The sequence below is a fragment of the Scyliorhinus torazame genome, chromosome 9 (genome assembly GCF_047496885.1).
Source record: "Scyliorhinus torazame isolate Kashiwa2021f chromosome 9, sScyTor2.1, whole genome shotgun sequence".
Lineage (NCBI taxonomy): Eukaryota > Metazoa > Chordata > Chondrichthyes > Carcharhiniformes > Scyliorhinidae > Scyliorhinus > Scyliorhinus torazame.
Genome location: NC_092715.1, coordinates 14,975,530 through 14,997,810, shown reverse-complemented (window position 1 = coordinate 14,997,810; position 22,281 = coordinate 14,975,530). Strand labels below are relative to the sequence as shown.

General features: G+C 39.3%; 1 protein-coding gene across 5 annotated transcripts in view; it reads right to left on the bottom strand.

The window, feature by feature from the left end:
• Positions 1-22,281, bottom strand: part of LOC140429070 (FYN-binding protein 1-like) — a 556,929-nt gene that overhangs the window by 432,415 nt on the left and 102,233 nt on the right. Inside the window, exon 1 of one of the 5 annotated variants that reach the window (XM_072515620.1) lies at positions 1,095-1,241. The exons of 3 other annotated variants lie outside the window; for them this stretch is intronic. The gene's annotated coding sequence lies outside the window, so the exon portion shown is untranslated. Of the gene's footprint in view, positions 1-1,061; positions 1,242-22,281 lie in introns of those variants that run through there. One more of the 5 variants, XM_072515619.1, reaches the window with a different exon arrangement.

Below are 22,281 nucleotides of genomic sequence, written 5' to 3'. Positions count from 1 at the left end.
CCTAACACAGAGCAGTGATCTGGGGGGTTGGGGGTTACTGTACCCTAACACAGAGCAGTGATTTGGGGGGGGGATACTGTACCCTAACACAGAGCAGTGATCAGGTATGGGTGGGTGGGGATACTGTACCCTAACACAGAGCAGTGATCTGGGGGTGGGGGATACGGTACCCTAACACAGAGCAGTGCCCGTGGGGTGGGGAATACTGTACCCTAACATTGAGCAGTGATCTGGGGGGGGGGGGGTTACAGTACCCTAACACAGAGCAGTGATCTGGGGGGGGGGATACTGTACCCTAACACAGAGCAGTGATCTGGGGGGGGGATACTGTACCCTAACACAGAGCAGTGATCTGGGGGGGGGGGGATACTGTACCCTAACACAGAGCAGTGATCTGGGGGGGGGGGATACTGTACCCTAACACAGAGCAGTGATCTGGGGGGGGGGGGATACTGTACCCTAACACAGAGCAGTGATCTGGGGGTGGTGCGGAATACTGTACCCTAACACAGAGCAGTGATCCGGGGGTGGGGAATACTGTACACTAACACAGAGCAGTGATCTGGGGGTGGGGGTTACTGTACCCTAACACAGAGCAGTGATTTGGGGGGTTGGGGGTGACTGTACCCTAACACAGAGCAGTGATCTGGGGGTGGGAGGGGGGGAATACTGTACCCTAACACAGAGCAGTGATCTGGGGGTGGGAGGGGGGGAATACTGTACCCTAACACAGAGCAGTGATCTGGGGGTGGGAGGGGGGGAATACTGTACCCTAACACAGAGCAGTGGGTGAAGGGAGAAAGTGGTGTTCTGTGCACAGAGAGAGATCCATGTTTGAGATTTGACGGTAAGAGTTAAAATATCTCGTCCTTTCCAGAAGATGTTAAGCTGAGGTGGGTGCGTTGGAATAACCTGTGCTGATGATCTTTCAGACGGTGAGCGATGTTCTCAACCTGACCAGTGGTCCTGCCCCCTGACCTGAGCGACATGGGGGAGTCCTTGCCTCAGCACCTGGCCCCCTCCACATTCTAAATCGCTCCGAGAGAAGAAAGAAGATTTACCTCAACGGATGAAGAGACGTGTCGGCCACTCACCAAACATCTGGTCGAGTCTTCCACAATAAAGGGCGCCTGTGGAAATTGCTGATCAGGAGCTGTTAACTCCCTGGGTGCTCACAGCCTCAGAACTATCCAGCGGCCCCACTTGGAGAGAGTGAGTCTCTCTCTTAGCCCAGCCCAGCCCAGCTCAGCCCGTCCCAGCCCAGCTCAGACCATGAGGAAGCTGTAAAGCGGAACAGCTCGAGGGGCAGACCACTAGCCCAGCCCGAAACAAACCTCACCACAACCCAATGCAAAGGGGCTGAAAGGTGGCTGGGGGTGGGGGGTGGGAGTGGGGGGGGGGGGGGGGGGGGGTTGTGGCAACTGAGAAGGAAGTGAATAACACGCAAATGAATTTAAAATGATCTGTCACATCATAAAGCCTCAGATCAAACGGGGGGAGTTCACCGTCGGAATAATTGAGAACTTGAACAAGCGACACTTTTAAACACAGAACCACATCAGAGCTGCGTGTAAACGGAAGTGCTTGCTGAACCGGTTTAGTCGTTTGCAACAGGATTTGGATGGTCAAAAGAAAGACTTTCATTTCTCGACAGCCTTGCAAAAACGGGTCTATCCTGAAAACAGAGTTATCAACATTGTGAGGCTGCAACGCAGAGCCACGAGCCCGCTAAAGACCGGAGGCAGCATGATGTGGACAGAGATAATAAACCCCACAGCCCCAAGAATCAGATTAAACTCCTGCAGCCCTCCACTTCCAGTTGTGAATGGTGGCGAAGAGGCTGAAAGACCAGTGCCCGCCCAGTGACAGGGGAGCCACACAGGGCAGTGTGAAAGTCAAGGTTGAAGCCTTTGCAACCAGCTCCAGTCTCAGAGTGATGATCCATCTGATTCAGTACAACGTCCACACTGGTATCCACCCTACATGGTGGAAACTTGCTGTGGCCTGTCCACAAATCTGGCCAATATCTAGCCTTATCAATCTACTCAATCAGCAGCAGTGTGGTAAGGTCTTCGAGGCTTTTCCCTCTTGCTGGTTCCTTCGCCAGCTGCCTTATTTGTCCGTTACGTCTCTCCGGACCCGGCCAGCTTGGCCAGCAGCGGTGCCACCGAGCCACATTTGGGAATGGGCATTGAAGTCCCTCAGTGTATATTGTTTCCCTTGTCACCATCAGTGCTTCTTCCAAGTCGTGTTCAACATGGCTTCCTCTAAGTAACCCAGATTTTTCCCTGTCACTACTAATTCTATCCTAAACGATTCCTTCAATATCCTTGGATGGATGCCATCTGTTTCTGAATGGCACCCTCTGGGGGGGGGGCAGTCACACCGCAGCTTCGGGTCTGGGGGCAGAAATCGAATGGGTGACCACCAGGCAGTCCAAGACAAGTAGGCCCGTAGTTCAGGAGTGTCCTGAGGTCGCACTCTTAAGCTGGTGAGGGCGCTGGTTCCTGAGAGAATTACCAATAGTCTATTCAACACTTACTCCTTCAACCGTTGATGTGACAATTTCCTCTGTCACCATGGCCTGCTTAGCATCTAACCCCTTGGTAACGACAGATGCAAAGTATTCATTTAAGACCTCAGCCATGCCCCCTGCCTCCATGTGTAGATTCCCTTTTAGGTCCCTAATCCTCATTTTACCGCTATTTAACTATTTATATGCCTATGTTGGCTGCCAGTGTTTTCTCATAACCCCCTCTTGGTTTCTCGAATGTGATTTTTCACCTTCCCTCTGAACCTTCTGCATTTCCTCTTGGTTTTCAAATGTATTTTCCACCTGACACTTGTCATGAACACACATTTTCGTCCTTATCTTAAATTTCCATCTCCATTTTCATCCCGGGGGCTCTGGAGTTGTTTGCCTTACCGTTCCCTTTTAAGGGAATGTACCCTGCTTGTGTCCGGACCATTTCTGTTTTCAAGGTAGCCCATCGCTCCGCTTCCCCCATCGCCTTGCGCTGCCGTCTCAACAAGCCCAGCTCCGTTCTTGCCCCATTGAAGTCAGCTCTTCCCCAGTTAATTATTCTTACTCTGGATTGCTTATTATCCCATCATCCTAAATCTTACAGTACAATGATCACTGTTTCCTAAATACTCCCCCCCCTGACACACATATGTTGGCTCACGCCATTTCCAAGAATGCAGATCCAACAGAGCATTATTTATTTTTCCCTGTCTGCCCTTTAGACTACCTCATTGCCATTCTGCATTTGGGTAATTAAAGACCCCCTTTGTTCTTCTACATCCATCTCATTAGTTGAAATGAAAATCGCTTATTGTCACGAGTAGGCTTCAATGAAGTTACTGTGAAAAGCCCCTAGTCGCCACATTCCGGCGCCTGTTCGGGGAGGCTGGTACGGGAATTGAACCGTGCTGCTGGCCTCCCTTGGTCTGCTTTAAAAGCCAGCGATTTAGCCCAGTGTGCTAAACCAGCCTTACCGTTCCCTGTTGAGGGGAAATAGACTACACCTAGCAATGTAATTGTACTTTTTAAATTTCTTAGCTCTAACCAAATTGATTCTGTCCTTCAACCCTTGAATCTTGCTAATTTTCTGCCCAGCACCCTTAATTATGATTGCAGGACCACATCCCCCTTCCTACATGGTACCAATGGGGGTCACAACCTCTGAATGTCCAGCCTCCCCCAGAAGAATGTCCTTCAGCCGCTCTGTGACATGCTTGACCCTGGCACCGGGGGGGGGGGGGGGCGCAAGCCTACCATCCTGGAGTCACATCTAAGTCCATGGAAACCCCTGACTGTTCCCCCGACAAATGAATCCACTGTCTTTAGTGCTCTTATCATATATATATAATTTACAGTGCAGAAGGAGGCCATTCGGCCCATCGAGTCTGCACCGGCTCTTGGAAAGAGCACCCTACCCAAGGTCAACACCTCCACCCTATACCCATAACCCAGTAACCCCACTCAACACTAAGGGCAATTTTGGACACTAAGGGCAATTTATCATGGCCAATCCACCTAACCTGCACATCTTTGGACTGTGGGAGGAAACTGGAGCACCCGGAGGAAACCCACGCACACACGGGGAGGATGTGCAGACTCCGCACAGACAGTGACCCAAGCCGGAATCGAACCTGGGACCCTGGAGCTGTGAAGCAATTGTGCTATCCACAATGCTACCATGCTGCCTCTTGCTCGCTTCTTCCTCCACTCCCGTATAGCCTCACATGGTTCCACAAGCGTAGCCCTGACTGCACTTCTCTGAGGAACCAGCGCCCTCACCAGCTTGTGAGCGGGACCCCAGGGGACTGCTGAGCTACCTGCCTGCTTCTCTTAAAGTGCCTGGTGATCACCCATTCCGTTTCTGCCTCCTAGCCGTTAGCTGCGCTGTGACCGCCTCTCTGAACGTTCTCTTGGTGTCGCTCTCAGCCTTCCAGATGTGCCACAGTGACTCCAGCTGCCACTCTAGCTCTGAAACCTGGAGTTCAAGTTTCTGTAGCTCGCAGCACTTCCTGCATGCGATCATCCAGGACACCAATAACATCCATGACTTCCCACGTATTACAGGCTACACATTTCATTCAACTGAGCTGCTCTGCCATTCCTTAACTTTATTTTCCTGACATCAACTTTATTCAACTTTGGATTCACCATATTACTCCACTGCATTGGCCCTGACTTTATCTTATTCCTGCTGCTTTTCAGTTATAGGGGCTGGTTTAGCACAGTGGGCTAAACAGCTGGCTTGCAAAGCAGAACAATGCCAGCAGTGCAGGTTCAATTCCCGTACCGGCCTTCCCGAACAGGCACCGGAATGTGGCAACTAGGGGCTTTTCACAGTAACTTCATTGAAGCCTACTTGTGACAATAAGCGATTATTATTAAATAAAGTATTGCTACTTCTTTAAGTATAACATGCTTTCTCCAATTTATAGCAATTTGATGACAATCCCTAATAGCAGTTTCTTACCCACCAAAGAACTGACGGTTTTCCTATGATTCACTACTTGATTTTCGTACTATTTTTCGAACCCAGTGCGGGCCAGTTCTGAACAGCTGGATAGGCTTCAGAATCTCTGACTTCCAGGTAAGTGAAGCCCTCGAGCCTCAGCCCCGATTTATACTCTCCCACTCCGAGCTGCCCTCGCCGTTCTGCTGCCCCTCCGACTCCCAGTTAAGTCAGGTACACATTGCTGCCACTGTGCTCTTTATTCTCAGGGTGACAAGGACCAGCATTGTTGCCCATCCTGAGTGAGTCAGGTAGTTTATAATTGGCTACATTACTTTGTCCTGGATGGTGTCGAGCTTCTTGCGTGTTGTTGGAGCTGAGCTCATCCAGGCAAGTGGAGAGTATTCCACCACACTCCTGACTTGTGCCTTGGAAATGGCAGACAGGCTTTGGGGGGTCAGGAAGTGAGTTACAAGCTACAGGATTCCTAGTCTCTGACCTGCTCTGGTAAACACAGCTGTGTTTCCTGCGGTACATTGTGGCCATAATTCAAAAACAACTTCATTGAGTATAAAGCACTTTGTCATATTTGCTGGTTGTGAAAGGTGTCATAGGCAACCAACTTGATTGAGATTTTTTGAAGAGGTGACAAAGAAAATTGATGAGGGAAGAGCTGTGGATGTAGTTTATATGGACTTTAATAAGGCATTTGACACATGGCAGACTGGCAAAAACCTAAAATCACATGGGATTCGGGGTGGGCTGGCTAGATAGATGCAGAACTGTCTTGGTTGTAGAAGACAGAGAGTAGCGGTGGAAGGGTGTTTTTCAGAATGGAGATCTCTAGCTAGTGGTGTTCCACGGGGATCAGTACTGGGACGTCTGTTGTTTGTAGTATATATAAATGATCAGGAGGAAAATGTAGATGGTGTGATTCGTACGTTTACGGATGAGACGATGATTGGTGGAGTTGCTGATAGTGCCGCGGATTGTCAGAGGATGCAACAGGATATAGATAGACTGGAGACTTGGGAACAGAAATGGCCGATGGTGTTTAATCTGGACAACATGAGGTGATGCATTTTGGAGGATCAAATCTGGGTACGAACTATACTGTAAATGACAGAACCCTTAAGAACATTAACATACAGAGGGATCTGGGCATCCATTGATTTCATAGAATTTACAGTGCAGAAGGAGGCCATTCGGCCCATCGAGTCTGCACCGGCTCTTGGAAAGAGCACCCTACCCAAGGTCAACACCTCCACCCTCTCCCCATAACCCAGTAACCCCACCCAATACTAAGGGCAACTTTGGACACTAAGGCACAATTTAGCACAGCCAGCCACATAACCCGCACATCTTTGGACTGTGGGAGGAAACCGGAGCACCCGGAGGAAACCCACGCACACACAGGGAGGATGTGCAGACTCCGCACAGACAGTGACCCAAGCCGGAATCAAACCTGGGACCCTGGAGCTGTGAAGCAATTGTGCTATCCACAATGCTACCGTGCTGCCCAGGTCCACAGTTCCCTAAAGCTGGCAACAAAGGTGGCCAAGGTGATTAAAACAGCAAATGGCATACTTGCCTTCATCAGCCGGGGCATTGAGGTCAGGAGTTGGGAAATCATGTTGCAGCTGTATAAAACCTTGGTTCGGCCGCATTTGGAGTATTGCGTGCAGTTCTGGTCACCACATGAGCAGAAGGATGTGGAAGCTTTGGAGGGAGTGCAAAGAAGGTTCACCAGGATGTTGCCTGGTCTCGAGGGTGTTGGCTATGAGGAGAGGTTGAATAAACTAGGATTGTTCTCACTGGAAAGACGGAGGCTGAGGGGAGACCTGATAGAGGTCTACAAAATTACGAGAGGCAGAGGCAGGGTGGATAGCTTTTTCCAAATGTGGAAGTGTCAATTACAAGGGGTCACAGGTTCAAGGCAAGTGGGGGAAGGTTTCAGGGAGATGTGCGGATAGGTTTTTCACGCAAAGAGTGGTGGGGGCCTGGAACACGTTGCCAGAGGATGTCGAGGCAGCAGGCATTTAGCCACATTTAAGAGGCATCTGGATGTGCACATGAATAGGAAGGAAATAGAGGGACACGGACCGAGTAAGAGGAGAAGGTTTTGTAAAAGTTAGGGACTCATGATGGGCACAGGCTGTTCCTGTGCTGTACTTTTCTTGTACTAATACAAGCGCGCATTTCTAATTGGTGATTTTTTTTAGAAATTGAGAATTCAGCCTTTTGACTTCGTCTAGTTGAAGGGTGTAGGCCAAGAAGTTCAGAATGGACTCTAGAATATACACAGGGACTGTTATTCTCTAAAATATACACAGGGACTGTTATTCTCTAGAATATACACAGGGACTGTTATTCTCTATAACATACACAGGGACTGTAATTCTCGATAACATACACAGGGACAGTTATTCTCTATAATATACACAGGGACTGTTATTCTCTATAATATACACAGGGACTGTTATTCTCTATAATATAAACAGAGACTGTTATTCTCTATAATACACACAGGGACTGTAATTCTCTAGAATATACACAGGGACTGTTATTCTCTATAATATACACAGGGACTGTTATTCTCTATAATATACACAGGGACTGTTATTCTCTATAATATACACAGGGACTGTTATTCTCTATAATATACACAGGGACTGTAATTCTCTAGAATATACACAGGGACTGTTATTCTCTAGAATATACACAGGGACTGTTATTCTCTATAATATACACAGGGACAGTTATTCTCTATAATATACACAGGGACTGTTATTCTCCATAATATACACAGGGACTGTTATTCGCTATAATATACACAGAGACTGTTATTCTCTATAATATACACTGGGACCGTTATTCTCTATAATATACACAGGGACTGTTATTCTCTATAATATACACAGGGACTGTTATTCTCTATAATATACACAGGGACTGTTATTCTCTATAATATACACAGGGACAGTTATTCTCTATAATATACACAAGGACTGTTATTCTCGATAATATACACAGGGACTGTTATTCTCTATAATATACACAGGGACTGTTATTCTCTATAATATACACAGGGACTGTTATTCTCCATAATATACACAGGGACTGTTATTCTCTATAATATACACAGAGACTGTTATTCACTATAATATACACAGGGACTGTAATTCTCTATAATATACACAGGGACTGTTATTCTCTATGATATACACCGGGACTGTTATTCTCTATAATATACACAGGGACTGTTATTCTCTATAATATACACAGGGACTGTTATTCTCTATAATATACACGGAGACTGTTATTCACTATAATATACACAGGGACTGTTATTCTCTATAATATACACAGGGACTGTTAATCTCTAATATATAAGGGGACTGTTATTCTCTATAATATACACAGAGACTGTTATTCACTATAAGATACACAGCGGCTGTTTTTCTCTATAATATACACAGACTGTTATTCTCTATAATATACACAGGGACTGTTATTCTCTATAATATACACAGGGACTGTTATTCTCTATAATATACACAGAGACTGTTATTCTCTGTAATATACACAGCGGCTGTTTTCTCTATAATATACACAGACTGTTATTCTCTATAATATACACAGCGGCTGTTTTTCTCTATAATATACACAGACTGTTATTCTCTATAATATACACAGGGACTGTTATTCTCTATAACTTATCCAGGGGATGTTATTCCCTATAATATACAGAGGGGCTGTTATTCTCCATAATATACACAGAGACCGGTATTGTCTGTAAAATACACAGGGGGTGTTCTTCTCTGTAATATACACAGCTGCTGTTATTCACTGTAATATGCACAGGGGCTGTTATTCTCTATAATATACTCAGGTGCTGTTATTCTATATAATATAAACAGACTATTGATCTCTATAATATACACAGGGGCTGTTATTCTCCATAATATACACAGGGACTGTTATTCTCTAATATATAGTGGCTGTTATTCTCTATAATATACACAGGGGTTGTTATTCTCCATAATATACACAGAGACCGGTATTGTCTGTAATATACACAGGGGGTGTTCTTCTCTGTAATATACACAGCTGCTGTTATTCACTGTAATATACACAGGGGCTGTTATTCTCTATAATATACTCAGGTGCTGTTATGCTATATAATATACACAGACTATTAATCTCTATAATATACACAGGGGCTGTTATTCTCCATAATATACACAGGGGCTGTTATTCTCTAATATACACAGGCTGTTATTCTCTATAATATACACAGGGGATGTTATTCTCTATAATATACACATCGGCTGTTTTCTCTATAATATACACAGGGACTGTTAGTCTCTCATACACACAGGGGCTGTTATTCTCCATAATATACACAGGGACTGTTATTCTCTACAATGTACACAGGGACTGTTATTCTCGATAATATACACAGGGACTGGAATTCTCGATAATATACACAGGGGCTGTTATTCTCTATAATATACACAGGTGCTGTTATTCTCTATAATATACACAGGGGCTGTTATTCTCTATAATATACACAGGTGCTGTTATTCTCTATAATATACACAGGGACTGTTATTCTCGATAATATACACAAGGACTGGAATTCTCTAAAATATACACAGGGGCTGTTATTCTGTCTAACATACACAGGGACTGTTATTCTCTATAATATACACAGGGGCTGTTATTCTGTCTAACATACACAGGGACTGTTATTCTCTATAATATACACAGGGGCTGTTATTCTCTATAATATACACAGGGACTGTAATTCTCTATAATATACACAGGGACTGTTATTCTCGATAATATACACAAGGACTGGAATTCTCTATAATATACACAGGGGCTGTTATTCTCTTTAACATACACAGGGACTGTTATTCTCTACAATATACACAGGGGCTGTTATTCTCTAAAATATACCCAGGGACTGTTATTCTCTATAATATACACAAGGCCGTTATTCTCTATAATATACACAGGGGCTGTTATTCTCTATACTATACACAGGGGCTGTTATTCTCTATAATATACACAGGGGCTGTTATTCTCTATAATATACCCAGGGGCTATTATTTTCTATAATATATACAGGGACTGTTATTCTTTACAAAAGACACAGACAGTTATTCTCCATAATAAACTCAGGGACTGTTATTCTCTATAACATACACAGGGGCTGTTATTCCCTGAAATATACACAGAGAATGTAATTATCAATAATGTACACAGGGACAGTAATTCTCCATAATATACACAGGGACTGTTATTCTCTATAGTATACACAGACTGTTATTCTCTAACATACATAGGGACTGGAATTCTCTATAATATACACAGGGACTTTTATTCTCTATAATACACACAGGGACTGTTATTCTATGTAGTATACACAGAGACTGGTATTCTCTATAATATTCATAAGGGCTGTTATTCTCTATAATATACACAGGAGCTGGCATTCTCTAGAATATACACAGGGGCTGTTATTCTCTATAATATACACAGGAGCTGTTATTCTCTGTAATATACACAGACTATTAATCTCTATAATATACACAGGGACTGTAATTATCAATAATATACACAGGGACTGTTATTCTCTATAATATACACAGAGACTGTTATTCACTATAATATACACAGGGACTGTAATTCTCTATAATATACACAGGGACTGTTATTCTCTATGATATACACAGGGACTGTTATTCTCTATAATATACACAGGGACTGTTATTCTCTATAATATACACAGGGACAGTTATTCTCTATAATATACACAGGGACTGTTATACTCTATAATATACACAGAGACTGTTATTCACTATAATATACACAGGGACTGTTATTCTCTATAATATACACAGGGACTGTTATTCTCTATAATATACGCAGGGACTGTTATTCTCTATAATATACACAGAGACTGTTATTCACTATAAGATACACAGCGGCTGTTTTTCTCTATAATATACACAGACTGTTATTCTCTAGAATATACACAGGGACTGTTATTCTCTATAATATACACAGGGACTGTTATTCTCTACAATGTACACAGGGTCTGTTATTCTCGATAATATACACAGGGACTGGATTTCTCGATAATATACACAGGGGCTGTTATTCTCTATAATATACACAGGTGCTGTTATTCTCTATAATATACACAGGGGCTGTTATTCTCTATAATATACACAGGTGCTGTTATTCTCTATAATATACACAGGGACTGTTATTCTCGATAATATACACAAGGACTGGAATTCTCTAAAATATACACAGGGGCTTTTATTCTGTCTAACATACACAGGGACTGTTATTCTCTATAATATACACAGGGGCTGTTATTCTCTATAATATACACAGGGACTGTAATTCTCTATAATACACACAGGGACTGTTATTCTCTATAATACACACAGGGGCTGTTATTCTCTATAATATACACAGGGGCTGTTATTCTCTATAATATACACAGGGGCTGTTATTCTCAATAATATACACAGGGACTGTAATTCTCTATAATATACACAAGGACTGTTATTCTCGATAATATACACAAGGACTGGAATTCTCTATAATATACACAGGGGCTGTTATTCTCTTTAACATACACAGGGACTGTTATTCTCTACAATATACACAGGGGCTGTTATTCTCTAAAATATACCCAGGGACTGTTATTCTCTATAATATACACAGGGGCTGTTATTCTCTATAATATACACAGGGGCTGTTATTCTCTATACTATACACAGGGGCTCTTATTCTCTATAATATACACAGGGGCTGTTATTCTCTATAATATACCCAGTGGCTATTATTTTCTATAATATATACAGGGACTGTTATTCTTTACAAAAGACACAGACAGTTATTCTCCATAATAAACTCAGGGACTGTTATTCTCTATAACATACACAGGGGCTGTTATTCCCTGAAATATACACAGAGAATGTAATTATCAATAATGTACACAGGGACAGTAATTCTCCATAATATACACAGGGACTGTTATTCTCTATAATATACACAGACTGTTATTCTCTAACATACATAGGGACTGGAATTCTCTATGATATACACAGGGACTTTTATTCTCTATAATACACACAGGGACTGTTATTCTATGTAGTATACACAGAGACTGGTATTCTCTATCATATTCATAAGGGCTGTTATTCTCTATAATATACACAGGAGCTGGCATTCTCTAGAATATACACAGGGGCTGTTATTCTCTATAATATACACAGGAGCTGTTATTCTCTATAATATACACAGACTATTAATCTCTATAATATACACAGGGACTGTAATTATGAATAATATACACAGGGACTGTTATTCTCTATAATATACACAGAGACTGTTATTCACTATAATATACACAGGGACTGTAATTCTCTATAATATACACAGGGACTGTTATTCTCCATGATATACACAGGGACTGTTATTCTCTATAATATACACAGGGACTGTTATTCTCTATAATATACACAGGGACTGTTATTCTCTATAATATACACAGGGAGTGTTATACTCTATAATATACACAGAGACTGTTATTCACTATAATATACTCAGGGACTGTTATTCTCTATAATATACACAGGGACTGTTATTCTCTATAATATACACAGGGACTGTTATTCTCTATAATATACACAGAGACTGTTATTCACTATAAGATACACAGCGGCTGTTTTTCTCTATAATATACACAGACTGTTATTCTCTATAATATACACAGGGACTGTTATTCTCTATAATATACACAGGGACTGTTATTCTCTACAATGTACACAGGGACTGTTATTCTCGATAATATACACAGGGACTGGATTTCTCGATAATATACACAGGGGCTGTTATTCTCTATAATATACACAGGTGCTGTTATTCTCTATAATATACACAGGGGCTGTTATTCTCTATAATATACACAGGGGCTGTTATTCTCTATAATATACACAGGTGCTGTTATTCTCTATAATATACACAGGGGCTGTTATTCTCTATAATATACACAGGTGCTGTTATTCTCTATAATATACACAGGGATTGTTATTCTCGATAATATACACAAGGACTGGAATTCTCTAAAATATACACAGGGGCTTTTATTCTGTCTAACATACACAGGGACTGTTATTCTCAATAATATACACAGGGGCTGTTATTCTCTATAATATACACAGGGACTGTAATTCTCTATAATACACACAGGGACTGTTATTCTCTATAATACACACAGGGGCTGTTATTCTCTATAATATACACAGGGGCTGTTATTCTCTATAATATACACAGGGGCTGTTATTCTCTATAATATACACAGGGGCTGTTATTCTCTATAATATACCCAGGGGCTATTATTTACTATAATATATACAGGGACTGTTATTCTCGATAATATACACAAGGACTGGAATTCTCTAAAATATACACAGGGGCTTTTATTCTGTCTAACATACACAGGGACTGTTATTCTCAATAATATACACAGGGGCTGTTATTCTCTATAATATACACAGGGACTGTAATTCTCTATCATACACACAGGGACTGTTATTCTCTATAATACACACAGGGGCTGTTATTCTCTATAATATACACAGGGGCTGTTATTCTCTATAATATACACAGGGGCTGTTATTCTCTATAATATACACAGGGGCTGTTATTCTCTATAATATACCCAGGGGCTATTATTTACTATAATATATACAGGGACTGTTATTCTTTACAATACACACAGACAGTTATTCTCCATAATAAACTCAGGGACTGTTATTCTCTATAACATACACAGGGGCTGTTATTCCCTAAAATATACACAGAGACTGAAATTATCAATAATGTACACAGGGACAGTAATTCTCCATAATATACACAGGGACTGTTATTCTCTATAATATACACAGACTGTTATTCTCTAATATACATAGGGACTGGAATTCTCTATAATATACACAGGGACTGTTATTCTCTATAATACACACAGGGACTGTTATTCTATGTAGTATACACAGAGACTGGTATTCTCTATAATATTCATAAGGGCTGTTATTCTCTATAAAAAACACAGGGACTGGCATTCTCTAGAATATACACAGGGGCTGTTATTCTCTATAATATACACAGGAGCTGTTATTCTCTATAATATACACAGGGACTGTTATTCTCGATAATATACACAAGGACTGGAATTCTCTATAATATACACAGGGGCTGTTATTCTCTTTAACATACACAGGGACTGTTATTCTCTATAATATACACAGGGGGTGTTATTCTCTAAAATATACACAGGAACTGTTATTCTCTATAATATACACAGGGGCTGTTATTCTCTATAATATACAGAGGGGCTGTTATTCTCTATACTATCCACAGGGGCTGTTATTCTCTATAATATACACAGGGGCTGTTATTCTCTATAATATACCCAGGGGCTATTATTTTCTATAATATATACAGGAACTGTTATTCTTTACAATATACACAGACAGTTATTCTCCATAATAAACTCAGGGACTGTTATTCTCTATAACATACACAGGGGCTGTTATTCCCTGAAATATACACAGAGACTGTAATTATCAATAATGTACACAGGGACAGTAATTCTCCATAATATACACAGGGACTGTTATACTCTATAATATACACAGACTGTTATTCTCTAATATACATAGGGACTCGAATTCTCTATAATATACACTGGGACTTTTATTCTCTATAATACACACAGGGACTGTTATTCTATGTAGTATACACAGAGACAGGTATTCTCTATAATATTCATAAGGGCTGTTATACTCTATAATATACACAGGAGCTGGCATTCTCTAGAATATACACAGGGGCTGTAATTCTCTATAATATACACAGGAGCTGTTATTCTCTATAATATACACAGGGACTGTTATTCTCGATAATATACACAATGACTGGAATTCTCTGTAATATACACAGGGGCTGTTATTCTCTTTAACATACACAGGGACTGTTATTCTCTATAATATACACAGGGGCTGTTATTCTCTAAAATATACACAGGGACTGTTATTCTCTATAATATACGGAGGGACTGTTATTCTCTATAATATACACAGCGGCTGTTTTCTCTATAATATACACAGGTGCTGTTATTCTCTATAATATACACAGGGACTGTTATTCTCGATAATATACACAAGGACTGGAATTCTCTAAAATATACACAGGGGCTTTTATTCTGTCTAACATACACAGGGACTGTTATTCTCAATAATATACACAGGGGCTGTTATTCTCTATAATATACACAGGGACTGTAATTCTCTATAATACACACAGGGACTGTTATTCTCTATAATACACACAGGGGCTGTTATTCTCTATAATATACACAGGGGCTGTTATTCTCTATAATATACACAGGGGCTGTTATTCTCTATAATATACACAGGGGCTGTTATTCTCTATAATATACCCAGGGGCTATTATTTACTATAATATATACAGGCACTGTTATTCTCGATAATATACACAAGGACTGGAATTCACTAAAATATACACAGGGGCTTTTATTCTGTCTAACATACACAGGGACTGTTATTCTCAATAATATACACAGGGGCTGTTATTCTCTATAATATACACAGGGACTGTAATTCTCTATCATACACACAGGGACTGTTATTCTCTATAATACACACAGGGGCTGTTATTCTCTATAATATACACAGGGGCTGTTATTCTCTATAATATACACAGGGGCTGTTATTCTCTATAATATACACAGGGGCTGTTATTCTCTATAATATACCCAGGGGCTATTATTTACTATAATATATACAGGGACTGTTATTCTTTACAATACACACAGACAGTTATTCTCCATAATAAACTCAGGGACTGTTATTCTCTATAACATACACAGGGGCTGTTATTCCCTAAAATATACACAGAGACTGAAATTATCAATAATGTACACAGGGACAGTAATTCTCCATAATATACACAGGGACTGTTATTCTCTATAATATACACAGACTGTTATTCTCTAATATACATAGGGACTGGAATTCTCTATAATATACACAGGGACTGTTATTCTCTATAATACACACTGGGACTGTTATTCTATGTAGTATACACAGAGACTGGTATTCTCTATAATATTCATAAGGGCTGTTATTCTCTATAAAAAACACAGGGACTGGCATTCTCTAGAATATACACAGGGGCTGTTATTCTCTATAATATACACAGGAGCTGTTATTCTCTATAATATACACAGGGACTGTTATTCTCGATAATATACACAAGGACTGGAATTCTCTATAATATACACAGGGGCTGTTATTCTCTTTAACATACACAGGGACTGTTATTCTCTATAATATACACAGGGGGTGTTATTCTCTAAAATATACACAGGGACTGTTATTCTCTATAATATACACAGGGGCTGTTATTCTCTATAATATACAGAGGGGCTGTTATTCTCTATACTATCCACAGGGGCTGTTATTCTCTATAATATACACAGGGGCTGTTATTCTCTATAATATACCCAGGGGCTATTATTTTCTATAATATATACAGGGACTGTTATTCTTTACAATATACACAGACAGTTATTCTCCATAATAAACTCAGGGACTGTTATTCTCTATAACATACACAGGGGCTGTTATTCCCTGAAATATACACAGAGACTGTAATTATCAATAATGTACACAGGGACAGTAATTCTCCATAATATACACAGGGACTGTTATACTCTATAATATACACAGACTGTTATTCTCTAATATACATAGGGACTGGAATTCTCTATAATATACACTGGGACTTTTATTCTCTATAATACACACAGGGACTGTTATTCTATGTAGTATACACAGAGACAGGTATTCTCTATAATATTCATAAGGGCTGTTATTCTCTATAATATACACAGGAGCTGGCATTCTCTAGAATATACACAGGGGCTGTAATTCTCTATAATATACACAGGAGCTGTTATTCTCTATAATATACACAGGGACTGTTATTCTCGATAATATACACAAGGACTGGAATTCTCTGTAATATACACAGGGGCTGTTATTCTCTTTAACATACACAGGGACTGTTATTCTCTATAATATACACAGGGGCTGTTATTCTCTAAAATATACACAGGGACTGTTATTCTCTATAATATACGCAGGGACTGTTATTCTCTATAATATACACAGCGGCTGTTTTCTCTATAATATACACAGACTGTTATTCTCTATAACATACACAGGGGCTGTTATTCCCTGAAATATACACAGAGACTGTAATTATCAATAATGTACACAGGGACAGTAATTCTCCATAATATACACAGGGACTGTTATTCTCTATAATATACACAGACTGTTATTCTCTAATATACATAGTGACTGGAATTACCTATAATATACACTGGGACTATTATTCTCTATAATACACACAGGGACTGTTATTCTATGTAGTATACACAGAGATTGGTATTCTCTATAATATACACAGGGACTGTTATTCTCTATAATATAAACAGAGACTGTTATTCACTATAATATACACAGGGACTGGAATTCTCTATAATATACACAGGGACTGTTATTCTCTATGATATACACAGGGACTGTTATTCTCTATAATATACACAGGGACTGCTATTCTCTATAATATACACAGAGACTGTTATTCACTATAATATACACAGGGACTGGAATTCTCTATAATATACACAGGGACTGTTATTCTCTATAATATACACAGGGACTGTTATTCTCTATAATATACACAGAGACTGTTATTCTCTGTAATATACACAGCGGCTGTTTTCTCTATAATATACACAGACTGTCATTCTCTATAATATACACAGCGGCTGTTTTTCTCTATAATATACACAGACTGTTATTCTCTATAATATACACAGGGACTGTTATTCTCTATAACTTATCCAGGGGATGTTATTCCCTATAATATACAGAGGGGCTGTTATTCTCCATAATATACACAGAGACCGGTATTGTCTGTAAAATACACAGGGGGTGTTCTTCTCTGTAATATACACAGCTGCTGTTATTCACTGTAATATACACATGGGCTGTTATTCTCTATAATATACTCAGGTGCTGTTATTCTATATAATATACACAGACTATTGATCTCTATAATATACACAGGGGCTGTTATTCTCCATAATATACACAGGGGCTGTTATTCTCTAATATACACAGGCTGTTATTCTCTATAATATACACAGCGGCTGTTTTCTCTATAATATACACAGACTGTTATTCTCTATAACATACACAGGGGCTGTTATTCCCTGAAATATACACAGAGACTGTAATTATCAATAATGTACACAGGGACAGTAATTCTCCATAATATACACAGGGACTGTTATTCTCTATAATATACACAGACTGTTATTCTCTAATATACATAGTGACTGGAATTCTCTATAATATACACTGGGACTATTATTCTCTATAATACACACAGGGACTGTTATTCTATGTAGTATACACAGAGATTGGTATTCTCTATAATATTCATAAGGGCTGTTATTCTCTATAATATTCACAGGAGCTGGCATTCTCTAGAATATACACAGGGGCTGTTATTCTCTATAATATACACAGGAGCTGTTATTCTCTATAATATACACAGGGAGTGTTATTCTCGATAATATACACAAGGACTGGAATTCTCTATAATATACACAGGGGCTGTTATTCTCTTTAACATACACAGGGACTGTTATTCTCTATAATATACACAGGGGCTGTTATTCTCTAAAATACACACAGGGACTGTTATTCTCTATAATATACACAGGGACTGTTATTCTCTATAATATACACAGAGACTGTTATTCACTATAATATACACAGGGACTGGAATTCTCTATAATATACACAGGGACTGTTATTCTCTATGATATACACAGGGACTGTTATTCTCTATAATATACACAGGGACTGCTATTCTCTATAATATACACAGAGACTGTTATTCACTATAATATACACAGGGACTGGAATTCTCTATAATATACACAGGGACTGTTATTCTCTATAATATACACAGGGACTGTTATTCTCTATAATATACACAGAGACTGTTATTCTCTGTAATATACACCGCGGCTGTTTTCTCTATAATATACACAGACTGTCATTCTCTATAATATACACAGCGGCTGTTTTTCTCTATAATATACACAGACTGTTATTCTCTATAATATACACAGGGACTGTTATTCTCTATAACTTATCCAGGGGATGTTATTCCCTATAATATACAGAGGGGCTGTTATTCTCCATAATATACACAGAGACCGGTATTGTCTGTAAAATACACAGGGGGTGTTCTTCTCTGTAATATACACAGCTGCTGTTATTCACTGTAATATACACAGGGGCTGTTATTCTCTATAATATACTCAGGTGCTGTTATTCTATATAATATACACAGACTATTGATCTCTATAATATACACAGGGGCTGTTATTCTCCATAATATACACAGGGGCTGTTATTCTCTAATATACACAGGCTGTTATTCTCTATAATATACACAGGGGCTGTTATTCTCTATAATATAACAGGGACTGTTATTCTCTATAATATACACAGGGACTGTTATTCTCTATACTATACACAGAGACTATTATTCTCCATAATATACACAGCGGCTGTTTTTCTCGATAATATACACAGACTGTTATTCTCTGTAATATACACCGCGGCTGTTTTCTCTATAATATACACAGACTGTCATTCTCTATAATATACACAGCGGCTGTTTTTCTCTATAATATACACAGACTGTTATTCTCTATAATATACACAGGGACTGTTATTCTCTTTAATATACACAGGGGCTATTATTCTCTAAAATATACACAGGGACTGTTATTCTCTATAATATACAAAGGGAATGTTATTTTCTATAATATACACAGGGACTGTTATTCTCTAAAACATACACAGGGACTGTTATTCTGTCTAACATACACAGGGACTGGTATTCTCTATAATATACACAGGGGCTGTTATTCTCTATAATATACACAGGGGCTGTTATTCTCTATACTATCCACAGGGGCTGTTATTTTCTATAATATACACAGACAGTTATTCTCCATAATAAACTCAGGGACTGTTATTCTCTATAACATAAAGAGGGGTGTTATTCCCTAAAATATACACAGAGACTGTAATTATCAATAATGTACACAGGGACAGCAATTCTCCATAATATACACAGGGACTGTTATACTCTATAATATACACAGGGACTGTTATTCTCTATAATATACACAGAGACTGTTATTCTCGATAATATACACAGCGGCTGTTTTTCTCTATAATATACACAGACTGTTATTCTCTATGATATACACAGGGACTGATATTGTCGATAACATATCCAGGGGATGTTATTCCCTATAATATACAGAGGGGCTGTTATTCTCCATAATATACACAGGAGCTGGCATTCTCTAGAATATACACAGGGGCTGTTATTCTCTATAATATACACAGGAGCTGTTATTCTCTATAATATACACAGGGACTGTTATTCTCGATAATATACACAAGGACTGGAATTCTCTATAATATACACAGGGGCTGTTATTCTCTTTAACATACACAGGGACTGTTATTCTCTTTAATATACACAGGGGCTATTATTCTCTAAAATATACACAGGGACTGTTATTCTCTATAATATACAAAGGGAATGTTATTTTCTATAATATACACAGGGACTGTTATTCTCTAAAACATACACAGGGACTGTTATTCTGTCTAACATACACAGGGACTGGTATTCTCTATAATATACACAGGGGCTGTTATTCTCTATCATATACACAGGGGCTGTTATTCTCTATACTATCCACAGGGGCTGTTATTTTCTATAATATACACAGACAGTTATTCTCCATAATAAACTCAGGGACTGTTATTCTCTATAACATAAAGAGGGGTGTTATTCCCTAAAATATACACAGAGACTGTAATTATCAATAATGTACACAGGGACAGCAATTCTCCATAATATACACAGGGACTGTTATACTCTATAATATACACAGGGACTGTTATTCTCTATAATATACACAGAGACTGTTATTCTCGATAATATACACAGCGGCTGTTTTTCTCTATAATATACACAGACTGTTATTCTCTATGATATACACAGGGACTGATATTGTCGATAACATATCCAGGGGATATTATTCCCTATAATATACAGAGGGGCTGTTATTCTCCATAATATACACAGGAGCTGGCATTCTCTAGAATATACACAGGGGCTGTTATTCTCTATAATATACACAGGAGCTGTTATTCTCTATAATATACACAGGGACTGTTATTCTCGATAATATACACAAGGACTGGAATTCTCTATAATATACACAGGGGCTGTTATTCTCTTTAACAGACACAGGGACTGTTATTCTCTTTAATATACACAGGGGCTGTTATTCTCTAAAATATACACAGGGACTGTTATTCTCTATAATATACAAAGGGACTGTTATTTTCTATAATATACACAGGGACTGTTATTCTCTAAAACATACACAGGGACTGTTATTCTGTCTAACATACACAGGGACTGTTATTCTCTATAATATACACAGGGGCTGTTATTCTCTATAATATACACAGGGCTGTTATTCTCTATACTATCCACAGGGGCTGTTATTCTCTATAATATACAGAGACAGATATTCTCCATAATAAACTCAGGGACTGTTATTCTCTATAACATACACAGGGGCTGTTAATCCCTAAAATATACACAGAGACTGTAATTATCAATAATGTACACAGGGACAGCAATTCTCCATAATATACACAGGGACTGTTATTCTCTATAATATACACAGACTGTTATTCTCTAATATACATAGGGACTGGAATTCACTATAATATACATAGGGACTGTTATTCTCTATAATATACACACGGGCTGTTATTCTCTATAATACACACAGGGACTGTTATTCTATGTAGTATACACAGAGACTTCTATTCTCTATAATATTCATAAGGGCTGTTATTCTATATAATATACACAGGAGCTGGCATTCTCTATAATGTACACAGGGATTGTTACTCTCTATAATATACACAGGGACTGTTATTTACTATAGTATACACAGGGACTGTTATTCTCTATAATATACACAGGGACTGTTATTCTCTAT